Raw genomic sequence first — 17,138 nt, 5'->3', positions numbered from 1 at the left:
CAATAAATCACGGTTTTCCTGAAGGTAAAAATGTTCAGTTTATGTTGAAAACTGTATCATAGAGAGAACGCTCTGGTCAGTTTGTGACGTGAGTATTGATCATGTTTACACTGAGCTAATTGGGAGGATTTTTCCTGGCTCAGAATGCGATCTCACGGGACTGGTCCTTGTAAAATGAACGCAATCAGTAATTTTGATGAATTATGTATTCTTCCATTACTTCTGACTATTTGTTAAACAAAATGCCTTTTATGTCTGCGTAAAGTCAGCTTTACATGGTTGGGGCTTTTTGGTTTTTCTTTGGCTTCGAGCTAAAACCAACAATTCTTTGCATGGAAATTGATGATTGACACAAATGATGAACTTGAAACCAACAGTTTTTCTGATACACCGGCTACATAGGGGATGACAATGTTGTTGCGTCTGTCCTTCTTATCCTCCCTCGCTGAGGAGGCACAGAAAAGAAGACCAGACACCAGCGAGGGAGGATAAGGACAGACGCAACAACATTGTCATCCCCTATGTAGCCGGTGTATCAGAAAAACTTAGGAGAGTTTCCTCCAAGCATGACATCCCGGTGCATTTCAGACCCAGCAACACGCTCAGACAAAAACTGGTTCACCCGAAAGACAAAACGCCAAAACACAGACTTAACAATGTGGTGTATGCTGTACAGTGCAGCGAGGAATGCCCAGACCTCTACATTGGAGAGACCAAACAGCCACTTCACAAGCGCATGGCACAACACAGAAGAGCCACCTCCACAGGACAAGACTCAGCAGTCCATCTGCATCTTAAGGATAAAGGACACTCTTTCGAGGATGCCAATGTTCACATTTTGGACAGAGAGGACAGATGGTTTGAAAGAGGAGTGAAAGAAGCCATCTATGTCCACTGTGAGCGACCATCTTTGAACAGAGGCGGGGGTTTACGACACCAACTCTCTGCCATCTATAATCCAGTTTTGAGATCCCTTCCCAGACGCCTTAACGCCCACTCACATCCTGGGCCATCTGACCTCAGGAATTCGCATGATAAGGTGGGGCCAGGTTTCACAATGAACACACCCGAAACTCTGGCTGATTGGGACCCACACCCAGTTTCACACCTTGGCTCAGGCGATTAGAGGATCATCAGGGGGTCCTTTTGTCCCTCTGTGGGGGGATACTCCCACTAAGTTTATATCTGGGACTCTCCACCATTTGACCTTAGAACTGAAGAAGCTTCTCGGATGAGAGGTGAAACGTCTTCAAGTAACTTAAAGAAGTCCAGACGCTTTTCTTTGCAAGCTCCTTGGACTACTGAAAGTAAAGATACTCTAGAGTAGGTGGTCAGAAAGACTCATGACCTAGACTCATGACCAATACCTGGATAAGTTGCGGATTTATGGATGGATGTATTCTTAATGAGGAAGACTGCTAAATCTGCAAAATGAGATGGCAAAAATCACCAAGAGCAGATGGCCAATGTCTCTGTACAATCACTCAACCCTGGGAATAGAAATATTGCTTTTGACTATGAGCTTTTTAGACACCTAATCAGTACTGCAGTACAGACTGCCTGATTACTTTTACCACATCAAATAAGACTTTAAGATTGATCTGGTAAATGTGAAGCTTATATTACATATATTTATTTACTTTGGACAAAATTAGAACAACATATCATTCAAGCACAGACGGTACGATCACTGAAAGGATTATATTACAGTATGAAGTCAGAAAGAGGTTCTTGTGAGTCACATCTGTGGGTACATTACTGCAGAAGGGAAAGGATGTAACATACCCTCAGATTTATTTTTCGCTCCTGCTGGAGAAAAGAGTAGTTTGGCCAGATGGTCATAACCTTCCATTGTGCAAATTTCCTGAATTATTATAATCTATTTAGTTCACTCATCACTTTTTAGTTAAACTGGAACAACATAGTGAGGGCCTCACAGAAGTTTGACCTTTCAGAAGAGCCTCGAGGTTTACATAAAAAAGGATCCAAGCACATCTTCATGACGTAATCGGCAAAAGGGATGGATTTAATATCAACACCTTTTCTTTTTTCAAACTATTAATTGCATCTGATTTTAACTCAGATTAAAGCAGATTAAAGAGCCACTTTTAGTGAGCATTGTGCCAGCTGCAGGTCTATTTTATGACTGCAATAACAAAGATAAGGAGGCGCCTGAATGCAACCTATCATCATGGAGACACTGATCAATTAAGGCCAAGAAGAGCAACATCTGGCATTTACTGCATCCAAACAGCTGTGTTTGTCCCACTTGTATTAAAACTCACCAGCAATGAAGCTTTTCAGACGAATCTGACTCTGGGTAGGAGTCATCTTTGCTTTAATCAAGTGCAAGCTTGTGTCCTCCGTGAACAGAATGATAAATACCTGAGCGTAAACTCTGAAAGTGTACAGAGATGATGAAACTAAATAAAAGTTTAACATTTTCAGAGCCAATGTTGCTGCCATGATTTTTTTTTTCGCTGACAATAATATTGTCTCTTTAAATGTGACGTTTTTATGTGCCAGAAGTGAAAAATGTGGTTTGGCAAAAGTTGTCCTAATTTTCCGGGCTGGTCTCTTGACATTAATCTTTTCTTGACTGATGCACCTGCAGTTTGGACATCCAGTCAGTGATTTATTCTCTTGAGGAGTTGGTTGCCTTCAATTGGCCTTAGTGCTGATGATATTCCTGATAGCTGGCGCTGAACCTGATATGACCCACCTTTTTTGTAACAGTGTGGTTTTAGTTGTACATGTTTACATCAGTTTCTCTTGTATTGTTGGTGGAGATTTAGACTTATAGAGTTTCCAGCCCAAGGCAGAGACATAAAAACTGTTTGCATAAGCACGGATAACAAGAAGTCTGCATTACGGAAGGATTTAAATCCCAGATGTAGTTATAAAGAAGACGGGGCATCTTGTTCTCAGCATTTTGAAGAATTTCAAACTGGTATACATCAAATTACTGAGAGGTGAATAACACTGACATGTTTTTGCAGTGTGGGTTTTCTCCACCTATGCATTGGGTGGATTCATGTGGATGCTATCTCTCCCCAAACTACGACCATGTTGACATGTACGTCTCTATATCCATGGGTCTAGCCATGTTTTGAAGACCAGAAAGCCAATGGTGACTGGCTATCAGGAAATGAAGGCTTGGCTTTCAAAATGGTCTATGCTTTACTTAGGGGGCAGCTTCAGAACTACTCCATCTTTTGATTTTGATTTAATGTTTTAGTTTATAAAATCTGAAAGCCAGAACATAAAATAACATCTTCACATCATTATCTTTGCTTTTTGGAAAGAAAATCAGATTACAAGCATGTAAAACGAAACGGCAGCAAGGCCTCACACTTGAGAACACAGAGATGTCAGGCATTTTTTTTCCTCTTGATGAATGAATTAAACAATGAATCAATTACAGAAATTGCAGCCAGGGTGCGTGATTGATCACCTGATTGCATCACTGTTTTCCAAGCTCTAGCATACCAAAACACAAGAACTAGGAAATGTTATCTGCAGCACACTGACTGGGATTTGCCAGAATTAGTTACAGGAAGTTAATGCCAGTGTGTACTGCCCTTATCAGATGTGACCACTGCAGCTCCTTGATGCAGCTGCAGCATGAGGAGGTTTTGAGCTTCTGTCAGCTCCATCCAGAGACGCAACAGCCGGCTTCTCCTGGGAGGTCAGCCTGGGGGGTTTCCCTTTGGCAGCAGGTTCATGAGAGGAAGTGGGGATGAGAGAGAGTCTGTGTTTTTTTGTTTTGTTTAGTTTTTTCCCTCATACTACACATGGCAACTAAATCTACACAATCACTGAGAGCGTGCTCAAGAGTTGAGAGTTTAACACAATAAACCCTTGAGTGTTCAAGCACTGACACAATCCAGCACGTCCGGATTGTTTGAGATAATATCTACCAGCCCTGTGGTCTCAGTCTGTGGCTTGGTCAGCAGTGAATCATTGCCATTAGCTCAAAGAAGCTCATTAATCACATAAATTAGTCTTGTGAAAGGTCATGACATTCAAGCGGACAGAGGTGACCACAGGTGAGTGAAAACAAAACCTCAGACAGGTTGCTATTCATTCAAATGTACAGCATGGGACGAAGAGGGCAGGCATCTTAGGGGAAATAACAGAAATCTAAACTGATTGCATACAACAACTGCTGTGGTCTCAGCCTCAGGCTGGTGGATTGGTTGATTTTCACCCGAACAAATTTTCATTGGATAACTTATATTTAACTCTGACTCAAAACCACAAACTGCATATAAAACACTGGCATAGGCTCTGCACTGCTTGCCTAGTCAAATCTAAAACACAGACATTAATTAAAATAAACCAGAGTGAAAGCAAGCAAACTGTTATGAAGCTTCTTGCCCATTTGTGTCCATCCTTAGATCAATTACAAGCTACACTTTGTGGAAACACAGCTAGTGTGAGGAGTTTGAAAAAGTTTTTAATAACTTCTAATAAAGTGTAATAAATAAAACATGCAAGTGTTTAAATTGATATTGACAGTTAGGGGCCAGGTTTCACAATGAGCTCACCCGAAACCCTGGCTGATTGGGACCCACACCCAATTTCACACCTTGGCTCAGGCAATTAGAGGATCATCAGGGGGTCCTTTTGTCCCTCTTTGGGGGGATACTCCCACTAGGTTTAAATCTGGGACTCCCCACCATTTGACCTTAGAACTGAAGAAGCTTCTCGGATGAGAGGTGAAACGTCTTCAAGCAACTTAAAGTAGTCCAGACGCTTTTCTTTGCAAGCTCCTTTAACTACGATGACTTGGATGACTGAGAACCTTCACAGACAGACAGTTAATCACCACTAAGCACTAATTAGCAGATAAGTGCATTGTGCTTTTGCAGACTTAGTTTAGGGATGCAGCTTGATAACAATGTTAGCTAGCATTACCTGATGACCTATCACTCCTGCCTTTTCATTTACATGTGATCACTTCTGGGTGAAAAACCACCATGATGGTCAGTACAGTAACTTTGGATTGGGCTGCATTTTGAAGCATCAAAGGGTGAAGTCACATTAGTCCTGTAGTCCTGTAGTCCAGCGGTCCCCAATCCCCGGGCCTCGGACCGGTACCGGTCCGTGAGTCGTTTGGTACCGGGCCGCGAGAGTTGAGGCTCAGGTGTGAAATGTATGGTTTTCAGGGTTTTTAGCGGTTTTGAGCGTTATTTTGTTATCGTTTTTATCGTTAACTCGGTTTTCCTTGGTCTTTTCACGTGTGTTATGAATAAATCTTCTTTTTTCGGTACCGGTACTAGTTTTATTTTGTTGTATTTATCCGCGACACCTTAAAGGCCGGTCCGTAAAAATATTGTTGGGCATAAACCGGTCCGTGGCGCAAAAAAGGTTGGGGACCGCTGCCGTAGTCAACAACAGACTGTATATATTAACTAAGTAGCAGAGCAATTTTTACTGGCTAAACTTTGTTGAAGGTCAAAACCATTCTGTTAGAAATCAATTGTGTGATTTGTTTATCGAAATCTGCAAACCACTCAGTGGTTGGAGTTGAAAAATGGCCCGTCTGTGGCTGTAGGGTCAGTAGCTCTGATACCAAAAACATCTGGAAGTGATGTAACGCTGCTGCCTCCTCACACTCAGCATCACATTACAGACACAAAGATGTCCTGGAAGCTTGACCAACTTCACACAACACAGTGTTTTTTGTTTTTTTGTTTTGTCTGTGTAACCCTTAAAAGTTGCGTGATTAATACCACTCTGCTTTTAAGCCAAACCATGAAATTTACAAGACAGGTAGCGAAGCGGCACCCTTCTAATCTTCCACTTTTATGGTTTTGGCTTGTGATTAGTTCTTTAACTAACATTATTTTCATTAAGTGATTTGCCAATTGTTTTTTGTTTTTGTTTTTAAATAATGTTAAGAGAAATGTCCACCACCCATTTGCAAAAGGCCACATCTTTTTTTGTAAACTGAAAATCTTTGGGTTCATCAATCATACAGAGAACAGTTTAAAGAAGCTTCAACCAGAAGCCTTGTTTTTTTCTGGGTGAAAATATGGCCAAAATCATGAGTAGATTATAAAGAGTTCGAGAATAATTTTCTATCCATCAAATAACTGAACGGACTAACTGGTTGCAGTACACACAGGAGTGTCAGCAAAGCAGGAAATCTGCCATAAAGACTTTTTAATGTATTAAAATGGTAAATGGCCTGTATTTGTATAGCACTTTACTATGGACTATGGACCCCAAAGCGCTTTAAACATCCAGCCATCCACCCATTCACACACTAGTGATGGCAAGCTACATTGTAGCCACAGCTGCCCTGGGGCGCGCTGACAGAGGCGAGGCTGCCGGACACTGGCGCCACCGGGCCCTCAGACCACCACCAGTAGGCAACGGGTGAAGTGTCTTGCCCAAGGACACAACAACCGAGACAACACCGACAGTACGCTGCCATGGGAATGTGAAACTCCCAGATCCTTCCACTGACCGCAATGACACACCTGCACCAGGGCAAACCTCCGCCTGCCGCACTCTTGCTATACAGGTGAAAATAGAGCAACAGGACTGCTGAGTCTTTGATTTTATTTATTTTCTGCTGTGTTTTATGTGCATTTATTTGAAAGAGTGAGTGTAAACATAAAAAACTATTTTATTTTATATGCTGGAATATGCAGAAAATAGGTTTAAATGTTAAACAAATTTCTTCCAGTCAGAGAATGTTGCATATAATTTAATGTTTGCTTCATGCGTAAAGTTAAAAGATTAAAACTAACAAAACTAGTTTCAAAAAGAGACTTTTTCATTTGATTACATTTTATGTGATGGATTATGCAGAAAAAAATAGAATTGGGCTGAAAGATCTATTGCTTTATTACCTATTCAGGTTGTAAATCATTTTTTAAAAAAGTAACTAAGTAACTTATTACTTTTGAAAATAAGTAATCAGTAAAGTAATGGTATTACTTTTGGGGGGGAAGTAATCAGTAATCAGTAATTGGGGGGAAGTAATCAGTAATTAGTTACTGATTACTTTTTTCAAGTAACTTGACCAACACTGGTGGCTACATTGCCCTTCCTGTCTCCCAGCAAGTTTGTTATTTAAGTTCAGTTGATTCACATTCCAAAAGAGAAGTTTCTCCACATGAAATTTGAGGTCTTCTATAGAGGACTTTGTCACATTGTCTGTTCCAACCTAAAAGACACGCCACAGCTACTTTACTATTTAATACAGCTTTTCAAAGCTAGTTTGAAAAAAAGCTGCTACTCACTCATTAAATTGTTTACCCTGTCATGTTTTTGACTTTGAAGTGGACGCCACGGGCTCAGGGGGATGAAAATTTCGCCCCTCCTGCAAAATTACTACACAGCAGAAGGAACTAAGATTTTGGATCACCACCATACGGGATTTACACTCACAGCCAATTGTCCACACTCTCTAAACAAAGGTAAATTAAAAACTTTTTAGGTTTGCCCCCTTATTGAAGAGAAAAAAACAAACTGACAATGTTGGAGATTCTGTTTACTTTATGCATGTTAAAATTTTCAGATATTTTTCCTCTGGTAAAATATTTTTTAGAGATAATACGAACAACTTTCCAGGACTGAAATTCTTTAAGCTTTATAACCTTCTCAGGTCAGACTCGTGCATGAGCAGCACAAGTCTGAACTGAGAATCCAAGTCATCCAGGCACCAGCTGCCAATGAAAGAGGGGTGGGAGGAAAAAGCTGTGAACCGGGCATCAGTGTGTTTATTTCAGGGGTGATTCACTAAAAATTTGGACTTGGAATGGTGTTTTCCAATCCTCTGCATTCATCAGTAGGGAAGTGACTTTCTCCTTTAGTCATGGTGAACATGTGTCCTGGCACACTGTCACCACATTTGCAGAATCTACAGCAGGATAACAAGATACTGACTGTTGGGTTTACACTCCTTCGTCACTGTTGTTCATGCCAGTTTACAGGTTTAAATGTAACATACAAAGTCGTAAATGAAAACAAACGACTCACAAGAATAAAGACAAACTCTCTGGTGACGTCCTGTGGTGTCTGACAAAAGGAGGTTTGCAGCAGATCTTCTGGGTAATGTGAGTTGGGCTTGTTCCAGTGCATCCCGCATCTGCTTGATCAAATCTTGGGAGGCTAAAAGCCTTTGTGGTGTGGTGGAAGTGGATTGTTCCACTGTAGGAGATCGTTGCAGTGGTTGGTGTGCTTGCTCTGCAAAAGCGTTTACGTGGGTGGCATTTGACAACGTAACCTCCAGACGAATGCCAGGAGTCAAGGTTTCCCCAGCTAAATGGTGCATTGTAACAGGGTCCTTAAAAGCTGTGGTGGATCAGTGTACACAACAAAAAAGCTAAGCATTAAGGGAAAAAAAGGCTGAGGAAATGTAACTTTTAAAATCGTATGTCATATTCTTTTATTTTACAGTACATTATAAATTTACTGTCTGTCTGCATATATACTTGCTTTTTCACTTTCTCCTTTTTACAGATTGGTTCCTCTTCAGTGTTTTGTGTCTCTGAGGAAGCAGCTGAACTATATTGAACTCACAATGGTGACTTGGCCAGTAAGAGCTACCTCTTAAATAAGTACAAGGTGATCGTCCAGCAGTATTAACAAGTGAGGAAGGCATCGCTGTCTTAGGAGGACAGACTGCTATAGGGTTATGTGAAGCAGCAGCCACCTGTGGCTAGGGACAAATGTGCATTTGTTAGACAGTTGGCTAGTTGGTGGAGGTTGCTGGACTTGCAAGGCAAAATTGGTTATAATGCTGCACTTGTGATTAGGGATGGGTATTGTTTAGGTTTTATCCGATACCGGTGCCAAATCGGTACTTTTGAAACAGTGCCAGTGCTTAAACAGTGCTCGAACCGGTGCTTAAAGAATGGAGAACACAAACTTTGTCCAAAAACCTCTTGTGTTTTTATTTTTAGCAGTCTCTTTTTTTCTGCAAAATGTCCAGCCCCACGCATGGGGCGATCTGCGCTAACTTGCCAATGGAGATTTACCACACCCACAGTAGAGGTGCTCGGTGTGAGGTCTTGCAGCAAGCTATCAAGTACGGTGCATTTCTCGGCTTTTAAAAAAACGCTATGCGTCACCAGGTGTTTCATCAGATTTGAGGTGTTACCTCCTTTGCACAGTATCACCTTAACCTCTTAAGCCCCAAAGGGGTTTCTGAGCTTCCTGCTCGAAAATGCAATGCTCAAATTTAATTGATTATTTCTCTGCAATTACAAACTCTGTGCTTACAATCTTGGTATCAAAATAAAGCTAACACTTGTGAAATTTCATCAGAGGTGTAAATATTGAAGCAGATATTATTACTGTGTCAAAGTTACTGAGATTGGAACACAGAAAAAGTAAGTAGATTTTTATCCTCGCCTATTTTTTAAAGATTTTTTTTTAGCATATAACCCTTTTAAAAATATGCCTCAGTTCACATTTCATTACAGATATTCAGTAACCAACATATAAACATAATCTGTGCAAAGATTTATGTTTGTAAAGTGAAACAGTGAAAAATTACAGCACTGTCAATACATGAATATCCAGACGTTGTACAAAAATGTCCAATTTTGGCACACAACTGGACACCATGACAGTTTAATTTTTTAGGTATTTAAGAGCAGAAATTAATTAATTTTATTAACATGCCTAAAAATGCTTTTTTTTAAATACATTTTTGAAGAATTAACCACACATTTACATGGTAATGGGCCTTTTCTGCCGTGCGCATGGAGCGTTTAATTGGCCTCTGGCCCTTTAAACTCCGAGGGGCTGTAACTTTGGTTTCTTTTGGTCAGTTTGCATGATTGACACCTCTTTTTAATCGTTTGAGCCAATAGAATCACAGTACGTGCCACGTTCACAATACTTCAACTAATCAGACGTTCCAAGGCCAAAACCCACGTGGGCCCAAATTTACTGCATGTGACGTCTGTCCAGTCACGTGTCTGTAGGTGGGTCTAAAATGGAGGTTGTTGACGGAAAACGGCTCTGATGCGGCTAGGTAGGCGTGGTAACTGCTGATAATCACGTGGCTTCCGGCTACCGGCAAAAATAACAGAGGAAATCTGGACGGTGAGCCAATTTCGGTCTTAGCGCATTTGCGCCGCTGTGTTTTTGTGGTCTTCTTTTGCGGCTCATTCAGTGAATTTTGGTCAGAGCGTGGTGAAACTTGGTGTTTGGAATTGGTGATAGTTCTGGAAGATAACCAGCCTATCTTTAGCCAGTTACATGAACTCTGGAGAATTTCTGGTTCAGCTTTGTTTGTTTAGCGGACTTGTGCGCATTTACGTAACTGCTCGTTTAATCATGGCTTGTTTTCGTTGAGTTTGATGGTTGTAGAAATGGTTTACCTGACATTTTAACTGAGATTCAGAGGTTTCTGTGGATACCACACATGTCTGGACTTATATTTCTCACCCTGTGTTATAACCGATTAAACGTGATCTCCTCCTTTTTGTCCCCGGGCCAAAAAGGGGCCTGGTGCTTAAAGCACTTGTTGCAGGCTGCTGAGTTTGCATCTTTTGCTGTGAAGTACAGTCAGACTTTTGACCGCTTTGCCTTGGGCATTTTTAATCTGTAGCTCTGCTCTAAAAGAGCGTACATACATGGGCCCGGCTACTATCCTTGGAAAGGTAAAATGATTGGCTAGAATCCAAAGTGTATGACATCTCAGGGGAAAAAAAGCACCGAAATGTGCGCTGCTTTTTGGTCTGGTTACTACCGTTTATGTCCGGATACCGGTACCGATCCCTACTTGTGATTGCTTTAGTTGCTAGCAGATTTTTTTTTTGCATGGCTCCCTGGCCTGGCAAATTGCCCTCATCCCTTTTTAAGAGGGTGACCATCCAGGAAAAAGGGAAAGGAAGGTGGAGCAAAGGAAAGGGAACAGCTGGGTGTGGAGTTAGTTATTCATATAAGTGTTTGGGACAATGCATAATACAAAGACTTTTGTGGAGCTCAAAGTTCATGTTTATTTGTGGTTGCTGGGCAAGAGGTCCAGTGGTGGAGGAACAATAAAAGTTGGTATGAAAGTATTAAAATCAAACAATTACACTGGACATTTTGCTAAAATGCAATACAATACAATACAATGTTGTGATTCCCAGATGTCCAGAGTTAAATGTTTATAATTTGTAACTTTAATGCCTTTGTTGGTAGTAAAAATGGATTTATACTGACTTTTATGATTAGTAGGTGATCTGGAGTTTGTCCTGTTTGTTAGAAGCTCCAAGCTGTTTTCTACTTTGTAAGGATTTAAACACATTTGTGTGAAATTACACTTCCAAAGGTGACTTCATTACAGCAGGAGCAGTCGATCTGCCAGTCGCACTTTATGGAAAGAAGACGTAAAACTTTGACTGAAACTCCAAAAAACCTTAATGTCATCACTTTAACCAGATTTTATTGGCGAATAAAACTCCCAAGTGTTTACCTGCAGTGTGTCAGGTCTGTTTACGGTCTGTGTGCTGTGATCTGCCTGGAATGCGAGGCGTCTGTCAGCCTCTCCTCAGATTATGACAGGAGGCCATAAATGATAATGGACAAAAATATACAGCCATTAAACCACTGCCTGTTTGTTTAATATGAGCATTTATTGGAGCTGGAGTGTTAATCCTATATGAGCAGTAAACTAAAACTCATAAACACGAGAGCAGGAAGAGAAGCCAGGCTCTGACCTTGAATACCCTGAAGCCTGGTGATGGTTCTGCAGAGGGACGAAACACTGGGGCAGAGGGAGAAACTGTTTACGTCCATGATGGTTTATGTGCTTAATGTCATGACGGATGAATATCTTATAATGTCTGTAGGAAAAGGCACAATAGGTTTATGCATAAGCCGCCAGGCCCTAACCCAGGGGTGGGCAACTCCAGGCCTCGAGGGCCGGTGTCCCTGCAGGTTTTATGTGTCCTTGAACCAACACAGCTGATTTAAATGGCTAAATTAGCTCCTCAACATGTCCTGAAGTTCTCCAGAGGCCTGGTAACGAACTAATCATGTGATTCAGGTGTGTTGACCCAAGGTGAGATCTAAAACCTGCAGGACACCGGCCCTCGAGGCCTGGAATTGCCCACCCCTGCCCTAACCACTGCAGTGGATTTTCAATGAAACGACTAAGACCTAAGTGTATTACAGAGTTTTGGCTTTAGTTCAAGGTCCAGAACAGAAAAGTTCAAGACTCGTCATTTGAAATGGTGGAACTGTTTTGAGAGAAAATGATCATGAATGCATTTAACAATGCTATCTTTTTAGCCATTTTTAACTAAAAATTAGACATGGTGCTGATTCTTTTTGAAACATTTACATCTTTGTATTTTGGTGAAGAGAGACAAACCTGGACTGTACCATCATATCAGTCAGTTGAAAAAGGTGTGCCGAGGCAGGTTGGTGTCCTGTCTGCCCCTGACGTGGGTTAATGTTATGGCAAAGTGGCTGAAGCACCTGGAAAGCAACTGTTGGAAAAAGATGTCCAAACAGTTTGGCATTCCCCAGGTTTACGACGACTGACTGCTCCTGTGGCCAACAGGGTGCCGATGGAAGCACTGCTCCTGGTGGTGGAAGATGACGGAATAGGCAAAGGGGGAAGGTATGTAAGAAGGCAGCAAGGCCAAGAGAGGCAGAGCTAGTGTCAATGTGGAGGAAGTCCAATGGATGACCCAAGTCCAGATGTAAGATTAAACATAACCAAAGTTTCAAATAATGAGGTACAAGTGTGACCCATTTGAACGAACGTAGAAGTCATAATGGATTCCCTTTCTCAGGAAAATCGCAAGCTCCAGGCAACTTCAATCTACCATCAACAGTGTCCCACCAGGCCGTCTCTACATGCCATCAATGCTCACCTGCAAGCTATGGAGCGTGCACCGCATCCATACATCTTCTACCTCTCCTGCTCATAGGCTCATAGTCTACATCCTTGCCAAAGTTGACTCTAGCATCTGCATTTCCTCCTTCATTGGGTCACCCTTACAATCCTCAGGTTGCAAGCGTCTTTACCTTGGAGAATGTTTGTGCATAGAAAAAGAAATTAATTTGTCTCCTTTTCTCATTCTACAAATGTGAGGTTACTTCTAATGCTAACATAGCAGCTGTGCTCATCATCTGTTTAGAAATCTGTCAATTGGTGATGATCTAGTCGCCATAGAAATGCGATTTGCACATGGGAAACTGGTTTGCTTCATCTCAATCTTCTACCCAGTGATATATTTCACAAAGACATAGCAATGCTATATTTGGTGTCCGTTTCTGAAGAGTTGGCAATTCAAATGACAGTGAAACTGCTGTTGGCTAGATGAGTAAAACGACTCTTCTCCTGCAATAATACCCTTTGATGCTTTCCCAGATTTTGTTTCTCCAAATTTCTACAGTCACAACTGATCTTTCTCAGCTTTTCAACATCCTGTGCTTAGATGCAAATCCATCTCCATCAGCCATTCATCCCTTTTCAACTCTAATCCTGTCTTAACTGACCTCCTCGTATCCAATTTACTTCCACATGACACTAAGAGAAAAGGTTTAACGTCTTCTCTTAGATTCCTATAATTTTACATGGAGAACGCCTCTTCCTGACTCTTGGTTGGCATGTCACTTCATCCGATCCAAATTTCTACAGTCCTGTGCAATTCCAGTTTCTATAATGCCAAATAGATGGCATAGTAAAAATATATATAGTCTGAAGCCTTTCTTGCATTGTAGTTTGTTACATCTTGGTCTGAACTGTATTCCAGCAATCAAAGGTTTCTGTATTTCTTAACCTCAGGAAAGTTACCATCTTCTCCCTTTATCCCCATGTCAGAATCCTGGTCTACTCAGTACTTCAGTTGAATGTTTGTCAGGTACCGTCTTGGCCCTAAATTATATTCAGGCCACTCTTTTAGAATAGGCACTGCTACTTCAGCAGCCATGTAGTGCATTTCCTTTTCAACAACTAGGCTGCTGGTCATCTTCAGCCTCTTCATAATACATCAGACACCTCAGCTCAAAAATCCACAAACCTTAGTCACAGTAAGCTGACACACAGCTGGTGCTGGCATCCATTTCTCTTCCATCTTTGTTCACATTTCTGCTTTTTTCCCCTCCCTCCCACTCCTATTTTCCCCCTTTAGGCTGAAGGCCAGAGAGTCTCTGCAGTAAGGGCTCTCTTGGCCTCAGATGGCCTTCCAGACTTATCACAGACTCATTTTCTGTGTACTTTGGTCTTTCGCTATCTGGACCCATTCATGTTGTGTGTATTCTTTACGTTTTGGCTAATGCTGCAGCTAAATTTAGATGTTTTCATATTCTAGAGTCAAACTTCCATGCCACAATGAAACTGCTTAATTTGATTTGGACGATCAAACCACCTCAACTGGCTTTTTTACATACCCTATTGGCCCACCATCATTGGGGGCATTGGGTTTGGGTGCAGTGTAAACATAAAAATAAAACAAAACATAAAAAATAATCACAAAAAACTTTTTGTTGTTGTTTTTCAGCTTATCTGATGATTTCAAATTCAGTGTAGCTGTTGTTTTTTTGTTGTTGTTTTTTTGGGGTTGTGCTTGCACAAACAGAAAATGGATGGATGTTCTTGTGCACATGATTTCCACATTTTTGTTCATCTCAGATCAGAGTTTACAGATAATTCTTCATGTCTTTAATGCTGTTCAAACTTAAGAGACGTGACATTTAACTGCTGTGTTTCCTGTTCTTTCAGAAGCAGAAACCTCATCCCATAGAACAGTGAATTTTACCACCAACTTCCTTTAGACCAGCGGTCTCCAACCCCTGGGCCACGGGGGTACCAAACAACTCACGGACCGGTACCGGTCCGTGAGTTGTTTGGTACCGGGCCGCGAGAGTTGAGGCTCGGGTGTGAAATGTATGGTTTTCAGGGTTTTTAGCGGTTTTGAGCGTTATTTTGTTATCGTTTTATCGTTAACTCGGTTTTCCTGGGTCTTTTCACGTGTGTTATGAATAGATCTTCTTTTTTTTTCGGTACCGGTACTAGTTTTATTTTGTTGTATTTATCCGCGACACCTTAAAGGCCGGTCCGTGAAAATATTGTCGGGCATAAACCGGTCCGTGGCGCAAAAAAGGTTGGGGACCGCTGCTTTAGACCATTGGACTGCAATTCCAAACTAAATGGTTTTAAAATGACTTTTAAAAAAATATAAATTATTAAATTATGTTTTCAGTCTTACAAAATGCTTTAAGAGCAGTTTCCAACACCATATTGGTAAAATGTGTGAGTCTGGATTCACTAAAAGAACAAAATTAACCGGTGTTGATTGAAATCTCTCAAATGTGCAAGTTTCACATTTCCAGGAATACGGTCCACTTTTCATCCAAACAGGATGGAGCGGTGTTTTGGTTAGGGTTTATTTTAAGTAGTAAATTAATCAACCTTTTGGTTTTATTTGTAGCTGCACGATGGTGACTGACTCAAAGTAAACGCTGCATGTGTCAGCACTATGACTCACTGATGTCTTTTTAATAGGTTTTGGATGACAGTGAAGCTTTTAAGATATCGGCCTACACGCACACTTAAAATCCATCCAGAGTGTCCTTTTAATGCATGAGACAATATTAATGCCACAACAGAAGACAATGAACTAGTTCATATCGTCTCCAACAATATATTCAAAATATTCTTGATCTGATCATTTCCTTGACTTTTTCTATCATGCTGATCGTAATATTTTACAGTGCAAGATGTTTGTTTGACCTACAGCCCAAAACCTAAAGATGTTCAGATTATCATGAAAAAAAGTGTCAAAGGTGTCACTCTGACGTTTACAAAGGATTGAATTCATGTTAATTTAATGAAGTGATGCTTAAAGGTCCAAAAGATGTCCAAGTTGGCCTCCAGGCTAAAATGTTTTTAAACTTGTTAAAAAATTAGAGTCCAGTAGAGTCCACGTCTACTGTACATCACACCTTGTGTTCATCCTTGTGTTTATTCACATGACCCTAAGAGGCAGCACATTGGTGCCTCACAGCAGATGGTCACCGGGTTTGAATATGCCAATCGTCGCAGGGGTTCTGAAAAGGTTTTTACTTTTTCACGAAACGTCGACATTGTTGTTGCTGGGTGGACTGTGTGGCTTTACTGAACGAAATATTCAACTGATTAACAAAAGTAATATCTGCTGAACAAATAAGATCAGGAGATGGTTTTTCCTTTTTAATTCATTTTTTTTATTAGATTGAATTCATGAAAAGGTAGGATCTCTTTGCTATGACAACCACCAGAGTTGTTTCAGAGACCCTGAATATGTTGTTATCAGATGTGGAAGACGTGGGTGTTTTCCCATAAATACAAATGTAAATACTGAGCCGACGTTTGTTAATTTCCTCTGGAGATCATTTGACTTTTCTTTGGAGCTGCAGCTGCTGATTTGACTCATTTGGTGAAAGTTCATTAATGACTATCATTCGACGAAACGCACAACGCCAGCAGACGTTTTCTTTGGGCTCCGTTTCAGGCAGTTTTATTTCACTGATAAATTAACAGATTTTAGCAGCCATAACTCCTCAGTGAATGACACAGGAGCGCATTAAGTGTGGAAAACTGCATAATCCCTCCAGAGGCGCTCCAGCTGATCAGATTGCTGAAAGAATAACGTGGCCTGATTGGAAAAATTACACCAAAATGGCTCTTAACCTGCTTGACATTAACTTTATTTTTAGCAGTGAAGACTTTGTGTCTCGGGAAGGTAAGAGATAAATCGCACGGGCTGCCTTTCTGGATTGTGTTGTTGTGTTTTCCACGTAACACTTTTCAAATGACGCAAACTGCATCTAGGTGCAAGTAGTTAATTTTTACAAACGTATAAAGCCTAAAGTTCATGTCTGATCAGCGTGTTTACAACCTTTTAGGACCTTGAGTAAATTAAACGCTCTTCAACCTTGTTTGTTTTAAGGTAAAACACCTTCGACTCACACTTGCTTTGGAAGCTTTTCCAGACATGGGCTGTAACCACCAAAAGTAATTCCTTATTTCCAAGCCATTTATGGTTAAACTAACAGCCAGACCAGCTAACAAGATCTTGTTTTTCTGTGTTCATCCTGAGGATTTCTGCAGGTTTATTACAGAATTACTAGACGTACGCTACAAACGCATTTTATTAGACCACCACCAAACTACAGTTTATACA

The sequence above is a fragment of the Perissodus microlepis genome, chromosome 15 (assembly GCF_051167445.1).
Source record: "Perissodus microlepis isolate ML-2025 ecotype Zambia chromosome 15, ASM5116744v1, whole genome shotgun sequence".
NCBI lineage: Eukaryota > Metazoa > Chordata > Actinopteri > Cichliformes > Cichlidae > Perissodus > Perissodus microlepis.
Note: the sequence above shows the minus strand (reverse complement) of the source record.